Raw genomic sequence first — 19,007 nt, forward strand, 5'->3', positions numbered from 1 at the left:
ATCATGGCCAATCCACCTAACCTCCACATATTTGGACTGTGAGAGGAAACCGGAGTACCCGGAAGAAACCCACGCAGACATGGGGAGAAAGTGCAAACTCCATACAGACAGTGACCCGAGGCTGGAATTTAACTCAGGTCCCTGGAGCTGTGAGGCAGCAGTGCTAACCACTGCCACCATGTCACCCAGGGTGAAAACCATATAAGTTGCCATTTTCCTGTACCATCATTCTGTATTGCAAGGATGCCTAAAAGATATCCAATCCCCAAGTGCTTCTCAATTTGCTTCTTATTCAATGATGCCCAAATGGACAAAAATGGTTTATTATCCCTGCGATGGAATCAGCTAATTGGGGAAAGGGTGAGTGGGAGAGATTATTCCATTGTGCCACATTTATCAGTAATTTCAGCAATGAAGACAAAGAGAAGCAAATCTTAGTAACCACAGCCTGATTTCAGATCCTTTTACCTCAAAACCTCAGGAGACGATTGAAATTCCTTGTATAAAAACGGAAAGAATGCCTTTTTAAAATTCATGATTAACACCATACGAACAAAATTAGAAACTGAACAACTCAGAGCTATTGTCGCAGCAATTTTATTAATCAAACTTTAATTGTGAAAGTAATGAAGAGCCCCTCACCCCATCTCTGAATCTTAGTGACGGTTCCCTGATTGGGTGCACGGGGAGCACTGGTTGGGAACTATTGGGAACACAGCCCTGACTTTTCATTCATTGATGTAAGTGGATGGAGACTCAGGTCACAATTTAACCATTGTGTTGCGCCTGGCATGGATCGGGACGCTCCGGATGAACAGCAGGAAAGGCCAAAATCAAGATTTGCGCCGGGTATGAACCATTTTGCGATTCACCCAGCCCACTCCTGATGGCGAGTTCCGAATCTCGCTCCAAAATGCGAAAACATCATGAACCTTCATTTGCATTAATTTCAATCTAATCAGCGAGATTGAAATCGAATGCTGCGGCCTATTGGGAATTACCCGACTCCTCAGCGAAAAGTCATGCGGGCGTCTTTGGTACTCCTTTTTAACAATCTGAAGCTGGCGCGATGGCTTTGAGGGGAAGTGAGTAGCTATTTCCATTTTCTGGCATGCAGCTCAAGGATACCGTAGCTGCTGCCCCAGTGCTCGGGATGGGAGGGAGGGGGGAACACCCCTCAGGGGGTTTGGGCTTGGTCAGGGGGCTGAAGCGTTTTAGGTTGGGTGTCTACCCTGGGTCGGGGGGGGGGGCGGTGAGGGGCTTTGCATCTGTGAGGCCTTCAAGCCATCTTTAAATATTATGGACGCCCATAACAGGAGCAACCACAGCTGCAACCTGTCTGTCCTACCAAACTCTTTCAGGACAGAGCTCCGCTGTGGCTTCTATCCTGAAATTCAATTTTCACTCCCTTTGACTGTGAGTAGTCTCTAGCTTCACAACGGAAGGCTATTTCAAATGAGGAATTTGCCTTGTTAGTTGTGAGAGCTTTTCACGCTCCCCAACTCTCAAGTGCCTCCTCGAAAGCACACGTGCCATGCCTCAGAGGGTGATTAGTGAATAGCATGTCAAGCAAACTTTGATGCTTGAAGTTTGACTGAACACGAGGAGCATCAGCAGCACAGAGGCAGCTGCCAACAATCAAACACTAAAGAGCAGGGCTCCAACACTGAATCTTCTCACGATTAATTAGGGTCAGGGAAGGGCACCTGAGCAAGGCCATCTAATGTTCCTGGCAGGCGTCTGGGGTCTAGGGGCTCCTGATGTGGCCGGGTGTGAATGTGCAGAGCAAGGTTTACCAGCACAACTGGCTCACTGGATTATACTCTGAGAGAAGAATCATAGAATCACCATTCCTGGGTATGTCCTATCTCACTGGCAGGACAGACCCAGCAGAGGTGGTGGCACAGTGATACACAGTTGGGAGGGAGTTGCCCTGGGAGTCCTCAAGATCGACTCTGGACCTCATGAAGTCTCATGATTTCAGTATTAACATGGGCAAGGAATCCTCCTGCTGATTACCATGTACAGGTCATCATCAGCTGATCAATCAGTACTGCTCCATGTTGAACACCACTTGGAGGAAGCACTGAGGGTGGCAAGGGCGCAGAATATGCTCTGGGTGGGGGATTTCAATGTCCATCAACAAGAGTGGCTTGGGTAGTATCGCCACAGACCGAGCTGGCCAGGTACTAAAGGACTTAGCTGCTAGACTGGGACTGCAGCAGGTGGTGAGGGAACCAACAAGAGGGTAAAACATACTCGACCTCATCCTCACCAATCTGCCTACTGTAGATGCATCTGTCCATGAAAGTATCAGTAGAAGTGATCACCGCACAGTCCTTGCGGAGACAAAGTCCCATCTTCACATTGAGGATATTCCCCATCGTGTTGTGTGGCATTACCACCGTGTTAAATAGGATAATGTGGCGATGCCAGTGTTGGACTGGGGTGAGCGCAGTAAGAAGTCTTACAACACCAGGTTAAAGTCCAACCTGGTTTGATTCACCTGAGGAAGGAGCAGTGCTCCGAAAGCTAGTGAATTGAAACAAACCTGTTGGACTTTAACCTGGTTATGCAAGACTTCTTACTTAAATAGGATAGACTTCGAACAGATCTGGCAACTCAAGACTTGGCATCCATGGGTCGCTGTGGGCCAGCAGCAGCAGCAGAATTGTATTCAACCACAATCTGCAACCTCATGGCCTGGCACATCGCCCACTCTACCGTTATTACCATCAAGCCAGGGGACCAACCCTGGTTCAATGAAGAGTGCAGGAGGGCATACCAGAAGCAACACCAGGCACACTGAAAAAGGAGGTGTCGACCTGGTGAAGCTACAACACAGGACTACTTGTGTGCCAATCAGCATAAGCAGCATGTTTGCTGACTGAGCTAAATGATTCCACAATCAATGCATCAGATCTAAGCACTGTAGTCCTGCCACATCCAGCTGTAAATGGTGGTGGACAAGTAAACAACTCACTAGAGGAGGAGGCTCCATAAATATCCCCATCCTCAATGATAGAGGAGCCCAGCACATATGTGCAAAAGACAAGCCAACAATCTTCAGCCAGAAATGTTGAGTGGATGATCCATTTCAGTCTCCTCTGGAGGTCCCCAACATCACAGATGTCAGTCTTCAGCCAATACGATTCACTCCACGTGATATCAAGAACCGGATGAAGGCACTGGATACTGCAAAGCTATGGGCCCTTATAATATTCCGGCAATCATACTGAAGGCTTGTGCTCCAGAACTTGCCGCACCCCTAGACAAGCTGTTCTAGTACAGCTACAACACTGGCATCCACCTGGCAATGTGGCAAATTGCCCAGGTGTGCCCTGTACACAAGAAACAGGACAGATCCAATTCAGCCAATTACCACCACATCAGTCTATTCTCCATCATTAACAAAGTGATGGAAGGAGTCATCAACAGTGCTATAAAGCAGCACTTACTCACCAATAACCTGCTCACGGACGTTCTGTTTGGGTTCCGCCAGGGTCACTCAGCTCCTGACCTCATTACAGCCTTGGTTCAAACATGGACAAAAGAGCTGAATGCCAGAGGTAAGGTGAGAGTGACTGCCCTTGACATCAAGGCAGCATTTGACTGAGTGTGGCATCAATGAGCCCAAGCAAAACTGGAGTCAATGGGAATCAGGGGGGAAACTCTCCGCTGGTTGGAGTCATACCTGGCACAAAGGAAGATGGTTTTGGTGGTTGGAGGTAAATCATCTCAGCTCCAGGACATCACTGTAGGAGTTCCTCAGGGTAGTGTCTGAGGCCCAACCATCTTCAGCTGCTTCATCAATGACATGTCTTCCATCATAAGGTCAGAAGTGGGGATGTTTGTGGATGCCTGCACGATGTTCAGCACCATTCGCGACTCCTCAGATAATGAAGCAGTCCATGTCCAAATGCAGCAATACCTGGACAATATCCAGGCTTGGGCTGACAAGTGGCAAGTTACGCGCCACACAAGTGCCAGGCAATGACCATCTCCTACAAGAGAGGATGTAACCATTGCTCCTTGACATTCAACGGCACTACCATCGCTGAATCCCCCACATCAACATCCTGGGATTACCATAGATAAGAAACAGAACAGGACTAGCCATATTAATACTGTGGCTACCAGGGCAGGTCAAAGGCTAGAAATCCCACGGCAAGTAACTCACCTCTTGACACCCAGAGCGTGTCCACCATCTACAGGGTACAAGTAAAGGAATACTCTCCACTTGTCTGGATGAGTGCAGCTCCAACAACACTCAAGAAGCTCAACACCATCCAGTACACAGCAGCCCACTTGATTGCTCCTCCTTCCACAAACATTCAAACTCTCCATCATCAATGAACAGTGGCAGCCGTGTGTACCAACTGCCAAATGCACTGCAGTAACTCAGCAAGGTTCCTTAGACAGCACCTTCGAAACCCATGAGCACTACTACCTAGGACTAGAGCAGCAGATACCTGGGAACCCCCACCACCTGGAGGTTCCCCTCCAAGTCACTCACTGCCCTGACTTGGAAATATATCGCTGTTCCTTCACTGTCGCTGGGGCAAAATCCTGGAACTCCCTCCCTAACTGCACAGTGGGTGTACCTATACCTCAAGGTCTGCAGCAGTTCAAGAAGGCAACTCACCACCACCTTCTGAAGGGCAACTAGTGATGGGCAATAAATGCTGCCCTAACCAGTGATGCCCACATCCCGTAAATTAATAAAAATAAGAATCATAGAATTCCTGCAGTGCAGAAGTAGGCCATTCGGCACATCAGGTCTGCATTGACCCTCCGAAAGGGCATGCACCCAGGCCCACTCCCTCTCCCCCCACCTATCCTGATAACCCCACCTAACCTCTGGACATTAGGGGCAATTTAGTATGGCCAATCCACTTAACCTGCGCATCTTTTGACTGTGGGAGGAGACTGGAGCACCCGGGTAAAACCAATGCAGACTCGACACAGAGAGTCAAGCAAGGTCCAAATCGAACCTGTCGATACCCCCATCCCGTCCATGTTCCCCGGGGCAAATCGGTGGTTGCCACAGATTGGGGCCCATGCCGATGCTCTTACCTTCCCTGCATGCCTCCTTCACTGGCCCCAGATCCGAAGAGCCGCCACCACTATCGGGCTGGTGGAGTACCGTGCCGGCGGAAGCGGCAGAGGCGCCATGAGCAGGGCTGCTAAGCCCTGGGGAAAATTGATGTACAGAGAGATCTGGGTGTTCAGGTCCATTGTACCCTGATGGTGGCTGCGCAGGTCAATAGAGTGATCAAGAAAGCATACGGCATACTTACCTTCATCAGAAGGGGTATTGAGTACAAGAGTTTGCAGGTCATGTTACAGTTGTATAAGACTTTGGTTCGGCCACATTTGGAATACTGCGTACAGTTCTGGTCGCCACATTACCAAAAGGATGTGGATGCTTTGGAGAAGGTGCAGAGGAGGTTCACCAGGATGTTGCCTGGTATGGAGGGCGTAGCTCTGGTATGGAGGTCGCTAGCTCTGAAGAGAGGTTGAGTAGATTAGGATTATTTTCATTAGAAAGACGGAGGTTGAGGGGGGACCTCATTGAGGTCTACAAAATTATGAGAGGGACAGACAGGTGATGCACGATCAATTACACTCAAGACGAAGTGATTTCATAACTGAAGGCTTTAATCTACTAGAACTTGTTCCCCAGCAGAAAGGTACAGAAAGTAAAGGCTGCTGGGACGGCACCGGTTCTTATACTCCGCCTGTCAGGGCGGAGCTATGTATCAACAGCCAATCGTGAATATTTACAAAGTATTCGTTCAAGGTTAAAGTCACAGCGAAGCAATCAGTTGATCAGGTGGCCTGGTCGTCCTTCTGGATTGTCTGGGCTTCGGTGGTGATTCTGGTGGGGGTCCCGGTGGTTGCGACTCCGGGAGCGTGGTTTCGGCCTCCCTGGCAGCTTCGTCACCCCTAGGCGGCGCTGTTGGGCCAAAATGTTGACACGGGGGGGGGGGGGCGTCGGTGGGTGGGCGGGCCTAGGCAGGAGCGGCGGGAGTACTGACCCTCCAGTGAGGTGCTGTGGGGGGGGGGGCGGGGGGAGGGGGTTAATGGTTCGGGTGCGCGTGGGGTTCCGGCAGGCGCCAGGTCCTGTAGGGAGACCGTATCTTGCCGGCCGTCAGGGAACGCCACGTAGGCATACTGGGGGTTAGCGTGCAGCAGGTGGACCCTCTCGACCAACGGGTCCGACTTGTGCGCCGCACGTGCTTCCGAAGCAGGATGGGTCCGGGTGTCGCTAGCCAGGTTGGGAGCGAGGTCCCGGAAGAGGACTTCCTGGGGAAAACAAGGAGACGTTCATGAGGTGTCTGATTGGTAGTTGTACAGAGCAGCGACCGGATGGCGTGGAGGGCCAGCGGGAGGACTTCTTGCCAGCGGGAAACTGGGAGATTCCTGGACCGTAGGGCTACTAGAACAGTCTTCCAGACCGTTCCGTTCTCCCTCTCCACCTGTCCGTTTCCCCGGGGGTTGTAACTGGTCGTCCTGTTTGAGGCAATGCCCCCGCTAAGCAGGAATTGACGCAGTTCGTCACTCATAAAGGAGGAACCCCTATCACGTGTTGCAGTCGTTGGAGGGGAGGGGGCCTTTGAAATCCATGCTGAGGCGTTCAAAGGGACGGGAAGCCTTTATCAGGTGCGCCCTCTCCGGCCGGTAGAAGTGCGGTTTGCACTCCGCGCAGATTTGGCAGTCCCTGGTGACTGTCCTGACCTCCTCGATGAAGTAGGGCAGGTTGCGGGTCTTGATGAAGTGGAAGAAACGAGTGACCCCCGGGTGGCAGAGGTCCTCGTGGAGGGCTCGGAGGTGGTCCACTTGTGCAGTGGCACAAGTGCCGCGGGACAGGGCATCAGGAGGCTCGTTTAGCTTCCCCGGATGGTACAAGATCTCTTAGTTGAAGGTGGAGTGTTCTATCCTACACCGCAAGATCTTGTCGTTTTTAATCTTGCCCCGCTGTGCATTCTCGAACATGAAAGCAACCGACCGTTGGTCCGTGAGGAGAGAGAATCTCCTGCCGGCCAGGTAATGCCTCCAATGTCTCACAGCTTCAACTGTGGCTTGTGCCTCTTTTTCGACCGAGGAGTGGTGAATTTCGGAAGCATGGAGGGTGCGGGAGATGAACGCCACGGGCCTGCCCGCTTGGTTGAGGGTGACCGCCAGAGCTACGTCGGACGCATCGCTCTCGACCTGGAAGGGGAGGGACTCGTCGATGGCGTGCATTGTGGCCTTTGCAATGTCTGCTTTGATGCGGCTGAAGGCCTGGCGGGCCTCTGTCGACAGGGGGAAGGTTGTGGACTGGATTAGGGGTCGGGCTTTGTCTGCGTAGTTGGGGACCCACTGTGCGTAATAACTGAAAAACCCGAGGCAGCGCTTCAGGGCCTTGGGCAGTGAGGGAGGGTGAACTCCATAAGGGGGTGCATGCGCTCAGCGTCGGGGCCTATAACTCCATTTTGCACTACGTAGCCTAGAATGGCTAGACGGTCGGTGCTAAAGACGCATTTATCCTTATTGTACGTTAAGTTAAGGATTTACGCGGTCTGGAGAAATTTGCGGAGGTTGGTGTCGTGGTCCTGCTGGTCATGGCCGCAGATGGTGACTCTATCCAGATACGGGAACGTTGCGCATAAGCCGTACCGGTCAACCATTCGGTCCACCTCACGCTGGAAGACCGAGACCCCATTAGTGACACCAAAAGGAACTCTTAAAAATTGATAGAGCCGCCCATCTGCTTCGAAGGCAGTGTACTTGCGGTCACTATTACGGAGGGGTAGCTGGTGGTAGGCGGACTTGGGATCCACCGTGGAGAAGACCTTGTATTGCGCGGTCCTGTTTACCAGGTCGGCTATACGGGAGAGAGGGTACGCGTCCAGCTGCGTAAACCTGTTGATGGTCTGGCTGTAGTCGTTGACCATCCTATGTTTCTCCCTGGTCTTTACCACCACTACCTGAGCTCTCCAGGGACTGTTTCTCGCGTCGATGACCCCTTCCCTCAGCAGCCTTTGGACCTCTGACCTGATGAAGGTCCGGTCCTGGGCACTATACCGCCTGCTCCTGGTGGCGCCGGGATTGCAATCCGGGGTGAGGTTCGCAAACAGGGAAGGCGGGTCGACCTTAAGGGTCGCAAGGCCGCAGACAGTAAGGGGGGGTATAGGGCCGCCAAATTTAAAGGTCAGGCTTTGCAAGTTACATTGGAAGTCCAACCCCAGGAGGGTAGCCGCGCAGAGGTGCGGCAGGACATAAAGGCGGAAATTGTTGAATCTCCTGCCTTGGACAGTGAGGTTCGCTAGGCAGAACCCCTTTATCTCCACCGAGTGTGACCCGGAGGCCAGGGAGATCCTTTGATTTACAGGGTGGGTAACAAGTGAACAGCGCCTTACCGTGTCGGGGTGAACAAAGCTTTCCATGCTCCCAGAGTCAATCAGGCAAGACGTCTCGTGGCAGTTGATGAAGACCGTCGTTGTTGCTGTTGCAAGTGTCCGAGGTCGACTTTGGTCCAGTGTCACCGAGGCCAGATGAAGCAGTTGCGAGTTCTGATCGGGCAGCGTGTAGTCGGCCATGCTGGGGGCCTGGGGCCCCGTCCCAGATGGCGTCTCCCATGGGTCGCACATGGTGGCCGGGGATGGACAAGATGGCGGCGGGGATGGACAAAATGGCGGCGCCCATCCGTCCTGCGTGGTGTCCGGGGGGCAAGATGGTCGCGCCCGCGGGTTGCTCGTGGTCCTAGGATAAGGGGGTGGCGGTGAGCGCTGGCCGGTCGGGGCCTGAAGGGGGGGTTGCCGCGGCGGTCCGGAGTCACTGGAGACCGCGGCCACAGCGCGGGCCTGGCAGACCCCCACAAAGTGACCCTTCCTGCCGCACCCTTTGCAGGTGGCGGTGCGGGCCTGGCAGCACGGGCGGGGATGATTCGCCTGCCTGCAGAAGAAACAGCGGGGCCCAGCGGCGTGAGCGGGCCGTCTCGCCGCACACGTCTGCGGGGTCAGGGGGAAGGTCTGTGGGGCTGCCGCTGCGGGGTGCCACGCAGCCCAGGGGGCCGCCGCGCGGTCGGGCACATAGGACTGCGCGTTTTGGGAGGCTACGTCCATGGACCCTGCCAGGGCCCGTGCCTCTCTAAGTCCCAGGGTGTCCTTTTCTAGGAGTCTTTGGCGGATCACTGAGGAGCTCATACCTGCTACGAAGGCATCCCTGATTGAAAGTTCCGTGTGCTCGCTCCCCTAAACTTGCAGGCAGCCACAGTTTCGGCCCAGCACCAGTAGCGTCCGGTAGAAATCCTCCAACGATTCCCCGGGGCTTTGCCGTCTAGTTGTAAGCAGGTGACATGCGTAGACCTGATTTACAGGGCGGATATAATGTCCTTTTAACAGTTTGATCGCGGCATCATAGTCCTCCACCTCCTCGATAAGGGTGTAGATTCCAGGGCTGACCCTTGAGTGCAGGAGATGCATTTTCTGTCCTTCTGTGGGGGTGCCTCCGGCCGTCTCGTGGTAGCCTTTAAAGCACGCCAGCTAGTGTTTAAATCTTGCAGCCAAGTTCTCCGCATGGGGGTTGAGTTATAGGCACTTCGGTTTGATCCATCCTTCCAGCTTAAGTCTTGTCGATTAAATTGATGCGCGATCAATTACACTCAAGACAAAGTGATTTCATAACTGAGGGCTTTAATCGACTAGAACTTGTTCCCCAGCAGCTTTGGTACAGAAAGTGAAGGCTGCTGGGACGGCACCGGTTCTTATACTCCGCCTGTCAGAGCGGAGCTATGTATCAACAGCCAATGGTAAACTCCTAGGTTTAACCAATGGTCATCAGCCTCTTAGGTACAACAATACCTGATAAAACCACAACAGGGTAGATAGCAAGAAGCTTTTTCCCAGAGTGGGGGACTCAATTACTAGGGGTCACGAGTTCAAGGTGAGAGGGGAAAAGTTTAAGGGAGATATGCGTGGAAAGTTCTTTACGCAGAGGGTGGTGGGTGCCTGGAACGCATTGTCGGTGGAGATGGTAGAGGTGGGCACGATAGCGTAATTTAAGAAGTATCTAGACAGATACATGAATGGGCAGGGAGCAGAGGGATACAGATCCTTCGAAAATAGGCGACAGTTTTAGATCGAGGATCTGGATCGGTGCAGGCTTGGAGGGCCGATGGGCCTGTTCCTGTGCTGTAATTTTTCTTTGTTCTTTCTTTGCCTGGATGTGTCCCGAGGATGCACACCAGAGGAGGAGGCAGCCTGCTGCTTTCCGTGCCCTGTGGCCTTTGATGCCCTTGGCAGATGTCCTCTAGAAGGCATGGAACCGGTGGGCTCCGGCCACGTACCCGGTGGGCTCCGGCCACGTACCGGTATCACAGGTGCTGCCATGCCACCCTGTTTTACCCACTGCCGTTGAGATGCACTGGTGTTAGGAGGCAGGTGTCGTTACAAACTACTTTTGCGGTCCGGGTCCGTGGGATGAGTCCGCCATGGAGCACGGCGTGGCCGCTGCAGGCCGTTGCCATGTGCATGTGCGGCCTCGGAACTGGAAGAGCTGAGGGACGTATCGGCAGCTACAGCTGCAAGCTCCGGTTTTCCTGGCGGAAAAGACCACCGTTTTCAAGCCGGCATGGGGGCTGAGTCTCCAAAACGAAAAATCCAGCCCCTTAGCTGAGCACCATTTAGCACTAGCCCCATGACACTTCGGGGAGTCTCCCAAGGGATATGAGGCCCCTGGGGTGATTGCCCTCTGGGCAGTGTGGCACCCTGGCATTACCAGCCTAGTACTTCCACCTGGGTGCCAGCCTGGCACTGCCAAGTTGCCGAGGTGGCACTGGCAGGGGCACTGCCAGAGTGCCAGGCTGGCAGTGCTAATGTGGCAGGCTGGCATTGTGCACGGCCAGGGAGCTGGCCTAGAGTGCCCTGCCCATGGGAAGTGTGGTGGGCCCGAGGACCCCCTGAAGGATGAATTGGGCTTTAGAGGTTCTGGGGGTCGCTTTGGGGGAGGTCCCGTTCTCTTCTTACACTGAGGAGTTCTGATGAGCGGGTCTTCTCGGAGCAGGAAACGGGATGAAGTGTGGCCTCGGGGGGGCATTCCCTGCTGAGGCCCCGTATCACATCAGAGTTCCGTTTAATAGCGTGGTCTTTCTCAGCGCTCTGAATGCCAGGAAATACCCGGATAAACGTGCTCGACATGGGGCTCTGTTGCAATTCAGTTAGATCACGTCCCATATTGGCAAAAAGACAATCATTAATTTAGGATGCAAACTAACAATATTTATAGGACAACAAAGATTGATACTTAGCATTTCATTAGTCAAGGCAAGGCATGATACACAAGTTCAATGGATCCTGAGACTTCTGGGGTCTTCCCTTCATGGTTACTTGATCCTGGACTCTTGATTCGCAATGTCACTAACCAAATCAGCTCTAACATACAGACAAAAACCCTTTGCGGCTTTAACACGACAACTCCAGGAGATTATTTTCCAACCTCAACTTCCCAGTTTACCTTAAGTGCTGGCATTTCCAGTCCACATTAAATGCTGAATAGCTGCATGCTGCTGAGCTCGCTCTCTATCTCTCTCTTTCTCTCAAGGTACTTACTTCAGCTCTGGCAATCCTGTCTGATCTCGATACTGGATTCTTACAACACTGCTCATAATGTGACAAACATGCGTCAACCGGTAATATCTTGTTCAAATGCTGATTTCCTAGAAAATGCCCACTTGTAAATCTCTTTCCTGACCAATGGCCCCAGCAAGTGTCCTGTGATAAATGATAACCCTTGGCAAGTGCAGTACCCCCAGTAATGGACTACTATTTTGCAGATAGCTTTGCAAAATTGAGCCAAAGCATATGCACCTGTCTGAACACAACTAACAACTTCGAACCCAACATTTGCAATACTTGGCCAAGATTGCTCCTAGCTTCCCCACAATTATGTATTATTAATTTGTACCCCTAACAGGAGGACCTGGAGCATCTAACCCTCAGGCCATTCTTCTATCCAATCAGCATTGCAGCCTTGGCTTCCCTTCTAACTGCTGAGCTATTATTTGTATCGAAACAGGAGGCCCTGGAACCTCAGGTCTTCAGTCACCTTCATGATCATAATTTCAGTTATTTCTTAAAGCTACATTGCAGTGTGTGGCACTTGAAGCTGCCAATGTTAAGATTTCTGACCAACATATCCCAAAATTCAAAAATTATCCCTATGATTTTTGTAAAAATTCATTTATGGGATCTGGACGTTGCTGGTTAGGTTAGCATTTATTGCCCATCCCTAATTGCCCATCAGCAAGTTGTGGTGAGCTGCCTTCTTGAACCGCTGCAGTCCTTGAGGTGTAGGTACATTCACTGTGCTGTTAGGGAGGGAGTTCCAGGATTTTGATCCAGCAACAATGAAGGAATAGCGATATATTGCCAAGGATGGTGAGTGACTTGGAGGGGAACCTCCAGGTGGTAGGGCTCTCAAATATCTGCTGCTCTGGTCCTTCCAGATGGTAGTGGTCGTGGGTTTGAAGGGTGCTGTCTAAGGAACCTTGGTGAGTTACTGCAGTGCATCTTGTAGATGGCACAGACATCTGCCACTGTTCGTCAGTGGTGGAGGGTTTGAATGTTTGTGGAAAGGGAGCAATCAAGCAAGATTCTTTGTCCTGGATGGTATCGAGCTTCTTGACTGCTGTTGGAGCTGCACTCATCCAGGCAAGTGGAGAGTATTCCATTACATTCCTGACTTGCCTTGTAGATGGTAGACAGGCTTTGCGGGGTCAGTAGGTGAGTTACTTGCCGTAAGAGTCCTAGCCTTTGACCTGCTCTGGTAGCCACAGTATTAATATGGCTAGTCCGTTTCAGTTTCTGATCAATGGTAACCCCCAGGATGTTGATTGTGCAGGATTTAGCGATGGTAATGCCATTGAATGTCAAGGGCGATACTTAGATCCCCTCTTGTAGGAGATGGTCATTGCCTGGCACTTGTGTGATGTGGAACTTGCCACTTGTCAGCCCAAGCCTGGATATTGTCCAGGTCTTCCTGCGTTTGGACATGGACTGCTTCATTATATGAGGAGTCGTGAAGTGTGCTGAACATTGTGCAGTCATCCGCAAACATCCCCATTTCTGACCTTATGATGGAAGGGATGTCATTGATGAAGCAGCTGAAGATGGTTGAGCCGAGGACACTACCCTGAGGAATTCCTGCAGTGATGTCTTGGAGTTGAGATGATTGACCTCCAACCTCCACAACCATCTTCCTTTGTGCCAGGTATGACTCCAACCAGCAGAGAGTTTCCCCCTGATTCCCATTGACTCCAGTTTAGCTTGGGCTCATTGATGCCAGACTCGGTCAAATGCTGCCTTGATGTCAAGGGCAGTCACTCTCACCTAACCTCTGGCATTCAGCTCTTTTGTCCATATTTGAACCAATGCTGTAATGAGGTCAGGAGCTGAGAGACTCTGGCGGAACCCAAATTGAGTATCCATAAGCACGTTATTGCTGAGTAAGTGCCACTTGACAGCACTGTTGATGACTCCTTCCATCACTTTGCTGATGATGGGGAGTAGACTGATAGGGCGGTAATTGGCTGTGCTGTAGATACAAATTAAGACTCCTCAGCACTAAGCGTATGTTGAGTACAATTCAATAGCTTACACCTTATTAATTACACAAATGTGTCAACCAGGTGTAGTCTAACAAGGGAAACAACTAAAGGTACAGGCAAAGCGTTGAAGGCTATTGAAGGTTGGAGCAATATAACAAGATGAGGAGATACAAGGAGAACATTTCAGAATGAAGTCTGTGACACTGATGATGGACAGAGACAAAGGCAGAATGAGAGAAAGTCACATTGCAGAATATTTCCTCAAAATTAGGGTCTTTCTTTTTTCAAATGCAAAACTAATCCCAATACACTGCTCTCTCCCCAGAACCCTTAATCTTGCTGTGTCAAATATTTATACTGCCACAATAAAGTTGAGTATGTAATAGAATGTAGACATTTGTGGATTGAATGAACAGATTTGAGATGAAAAACGGATTACTTAAAATAAAGTTGAAGGCATTTGTAACAGCCATCTCTATATTTGTTAACAATCTTTGTTAATATTGATATAGAAGGTATTCTATTTCTTTATTTTGAAAGATTTTGTGGCAAAACTCCCCGTGATTTGGCTATTTTTCTGTCTTAACCAATGTAGCGCACAATGACTTATGCGAGATGAGAAGCGATGAAGTCTATCTAGGCATTATTAAGCGAGACTTGTCCCCAGCAGCTCAGCAACAGAATGAGGCTGCGGGGAGAACTCGAGCTCTTATACTCCGCCTTCAGGGAGGAGCCAGAAGTCGGCAGATCCAACCAGGACCCGGGACCTGTCAGCCAATAGCCTCTCGGCTTCACAGGTACCACATTACCCCTAATACATACCACCACCACCAGGCTGTACATATATTAGTAAAGAATAGATTTAAAAGCCATGGAATAAATATGGGGTGGAGTCACATGGCAGGCATGTGACGGTAAAACGGAGAGAACCATTCAAATGTCTATTGACTTCAGCAGGACCGGGCGATTCAGCTGGTAAGGTTGCTGCCATGGAATTTTGGATGGAGAAAAGAAAATCATTGACATCAAACAAATCCTGAAAGAAAAATCTATGGTGCAAATCTCATTGAGTGGCTTTTATCCTGTCAGATAAAGTTTATTTGTTTTAGGGCCTTTGACTCTATTGACCAAGGAGTGATTGTCCTTTAAGGAATTTGAATTTATAAATTGGCTGCTACCACACATAGTGAATGCAAAATGTCAAAACGTTGAGTAAAGGCTGAAAAATTCTTATTTATCGTTTAGTAAAGAGGCCAGTGTCTCTGCCAGATTATTCTTGTTCCATCATTCATCTTCAGTTAGTACTCATGTATAATAAAATGTGTATTCACAAGGATAAGGAGCTGGCTCCTCAAAACTACCGAAGGTGAACATTTGTTCTGTATTCCCAGTGCAATGAAATTGTAAACCTGCTCTTTATACACATGCTTACAGTATTGTTGCACTCAGTGCAGGGAAACCTTTCCTTTCCCTCTGTATTTCCATGAGACTAGAAGACATAGGAGCAGAATTAGGCCATTCGGCCCATCAAATCTTCTCCACCATTCAATCATGGCTGATATTTTTCTCACCCCCATTCTCCTGCCTTCTCCCCATAACCCCTGAACTCCTTATTGATCCAAAACCTATCTATCTCTGTCTTAAAGACACTCAGTGATTTGGCCTCCACAGCCTTCTGTGGCAAAGAATTCCACAGATTCACAATCCTCTGGCTGACGAAACTCCTCCTCATCTCAGTTTTCCCAGTTTCTTGGTTAAGGTGATGGCAATAACAACACTGTTGGTGGACCTGAGTTCAGGAGCGCAGCTCACCACCACCATCTCAATTAGGCATAGGCAGTAAATGCTGGCCTGGCTAGCGACACCCACATCCCATGAAAGACTAAGAAACAGGTAATGTTGTCAGAAAGTTTCTTGCTGTTAATGTAAGTCTTTCATGTCATTTGACAATTTGGTATTTTCAGAATTGCAAAGCATTTGAAATTCATGCATTCACGGCCGAAGTAATCAGATGCACTGTGAGAATGGCAACACAAAGATGCACATGTTACAGTAGATATAAGCTTCATGAAAATCCTTTAGCCAACAGCCTGATGTCCCTATTTGGGTTTAATGCCTGCAGGATAATAGAAAGATCGTTATGAATAAATGACTAATATTCCAACCCCCACAACAACTGTCGGTTCAATATGGTCACTTTGTAAAGACCATTTGTATTTGAGAATAATCTGGTAGTAAAATGAGACAGTCCCCAAAATCAAGCATGCATTTTGCAATGTACAACTAACACCATCAGTTCAAAGCAGCAGATTTTATGCTACCTGCTAATTTTAATGATCGTGGCATGCAGCCCATATTGCTAATTGGCCACCCACCTCAGCAGGGGGCTCCATGTTCCACGTTCATGCAAGGCTCGAGCCATTTGAAGCTGGCCTTTGCTACTTAAAACCAGCCTTCACCTCTGACAGGAAGGGTGCATTTTGGCTGCAAGAGATGAAAGCGGTGAAAGAGGAGTTGAAATGCAGGAAAACCCTAGAAAATGGCACAACAGAAGAGCAAGAATGCTCAAGTTTCTCTGATACAGCACTGGAGGCCTTGATGCAGGGGGCACACAGAAAGACAGAGGCCTTCTTTCCTCTGGGGGCTAGGAGGTCCTCCAGGCAAATACAAAAACAGCAGTAGGAACAGGTAGCAGCTTCAATCAATGCCAGCAGTGTAGCACCAAGGTCCCGGATACACGCTGGAAGGATTTTAATGACCTCAAACCACTGGTCAGGGCTCATGAATGCATCTTCTTGTGAGAAGACCAGTTCAAAAGCAGCGTACCATTGTCATCAATAATTTCAGCCACTCCACTAGCTACAGCCTCAGTGAAAAAGAGAAGAAAGTTTGTCAGTAGGTGTGGTAGAATGCGCTTGGGTGACGACAGCACTGCAATGGCCCACAACAGAGGAATGAAAAGGTGTGGGATTGCTGTCCAGTGATGATTTGGGGCTTTAGTCACAAAAGCCGGGCGGAGTGATGAACTCATGGACAGACAGCCCAGAATGTGGCTCTATGAGCTGCTTACCCCCTCTCCCTCCTCCTTCTCCTCCTCCTCTTCCCCTTGAGGTGCTCCCTGAATCCCTGCTGGTAAGAGCTGAATCCTTATGATTTTTTGAAGATTTGGCAAACCACCATGAATTAGGACAGCCACCTCAAGTGCAACCGTGCCAGCAGAACCATTGTTTTACCACCCCAATCACCTGCTCAATGATGCTTCATATGGCAGTATGATTAAACACTAACTGCCTGTGGTGGTATGTAGAGGGGTAATACGGTACACCACGTGTCGACAGGCTATTGGTGGAGGGATGCCAGGTCCTGATAGGATCTGCCACCTACTGGACTCCACCCAGAAATGCCGGTATAAGAACCCAGTTTTTCCCTCCATTTCCCTCAGCAGCTGCATTCTGTAACCACGCTGCTGGGGATAAAGTTCTGCTTAATAAAGCCTTCAATTGACATTACCTCAACCTGCCTCGCGTCATATTGACGGTGCTACACTGCCCATTCAGTGCGTGGTCATCTTTGTGGTTGAGGCATATCTCAGCACAGGAATGTGAGGCCTGCAAAGCCACATGTGTGTAGTTTCTGTATGGCACCCAGATCATGAGGAAGCCAACTATCCTGGTAAAGCTACCTGCATATTCTCTTTGGAGAAACCACAATGAAATCTATTTCCTGTCATAAAGAGGCTCTGTCACCAATGGAAAATGAATTTGGCGATATTAGATATGTCACCAGTTCTAGCCTGAAGGATCACGACATGAAAAAATTCTGGGCCACAGATATCGTCACGACAACTGGCAGTGCCATCCTCACCCTGCTGTGAGGTCTGAGTCCAAGAAGTGGGAAAGTTCTGTGAGCATCTCCTTAGTGAATCACAAATGCTGAACACTCTGCCCTGTCTTGGAATCAAAGAATGCTCTTGGAAGACTCTAGCTAGATATGACCTCCCGCTGAAAGCCCTTCCTCCTTTCCCATGAGCAGATCTTCTCATAATTGCAACCTCTGTTCTATCTCCACCTCATGCTACTGCCCAAGGGGAAATACAACTAATGCACTCATGACTGGGAGTAAGTAAGGTGACCAGTGCCATTTCAGTCACAACAACACTTCTCCACATGCAGCATCGGTCCCTGCAGATCAACAGCAAATCCTCACGACGTCAGGAATTTCAACAAATTCAGAAAGTGCCAGTATGAAGCAATCAGCAGGTTGATGATGATGTCTTTAAATCGAGTATTGCTCAATGCGCATTCAGCTGTGTGTGCTTAAGACGGGGCCTTATCCAGCTCATGAGAAAGCCAACTATCCTGGTAAAGCTACCTGCATATTCCCTTTGGAGAGACCACAACAAAGTCCCATTTCCTGTCATAACGAGCCTCCTTGATCGAGTAATGGAAAGTGAATTTGGGGATGTTAGATATGTCACCAGTTCCAGCCTGAAGGATGGTGTCAAATCAGTATTAAATGCTGACTGATATCACAATCGGCCGATTTTGCGCTGTTCCAGTGCATGCTAATTCTAACAACTGCGCTCATGCATTCAACAAGATGGCATTGGGCATACGCCGCATCAGAGGTGAGCTGAAGTGGCTTGCATACCATTTTATTAATAAGATGACACCTCTAGTGCTAAAACAATTGCACCACAGAGCCGATTTTTAATGCCTACTTCTTCATTCAGGCATCTGGATTGTGATATCAGATTTGTTGCAAAGGTAATAGAAATTGTACTGGGTAAAAATTAGTCGATCAGAAAATATAACGATATGAACAAATTGAAATTCATAGAATCGTTCTGCAACTCCTCCCCAAAAGAATGATGAAGTAGCTGTGCCCCCTGAATGTACTTATAAATCAGGAGGATTTTTTTCCGAATATATTAAACATTTATATAATAATACGAGCAGGAGGTAATTTCTGCTGTTACATATTTCATCAGATTATAAGAACAAATAATATAAATTAAAGAAATAACAGAGTTACAAAGTGCCAAAATTATTCTTGGACTATTTTTATCTTCCAATTATTCATTTTTTCTGGAGGGTGCTTGAAAAATTCATGAATAGTATTTTTAATTTGGAAAATGACTTGCGATTCAAAGGAATACATCCTAAGTTCTGAGACAGAAATTGCTGCTGAGGATGGTTTTTTCTGTAACTGCAATGTGTTTTTAAAAATTTGTTCTGTGAGAGTCGCTGGCAAGGTCAGCAGTTATTGCCCGTGAGCTCAGAAACAGGCAGCCGGGCAAGATTACTGCAGTTCTACGACAGCAAAACTGGTGCCGCACAACAACCAATTCAACGACCGTTAAGGGGCTGGAACTGGCGCCACGTGGACGCAATCAATTCCAATGAGAAATGGTGCA

The sequence above is a fragment of the Scyliorhinus torazame genome, chromosome 3 (genome assembly GCF_047496885.1).
Source record: "Scyliorhinus torazame isolate Kashiwa2021f chromosome 3, sScyTor2.1, whole genome shotgun sequence".
Classification (NCBI taxonomy): Eukaryota; Metazoa; Chordata; class Chondrichthyes; order Carcharhiniformes; family Scyliorhinidae; genus Scyliorhinus; species Scyliorhinus torazame.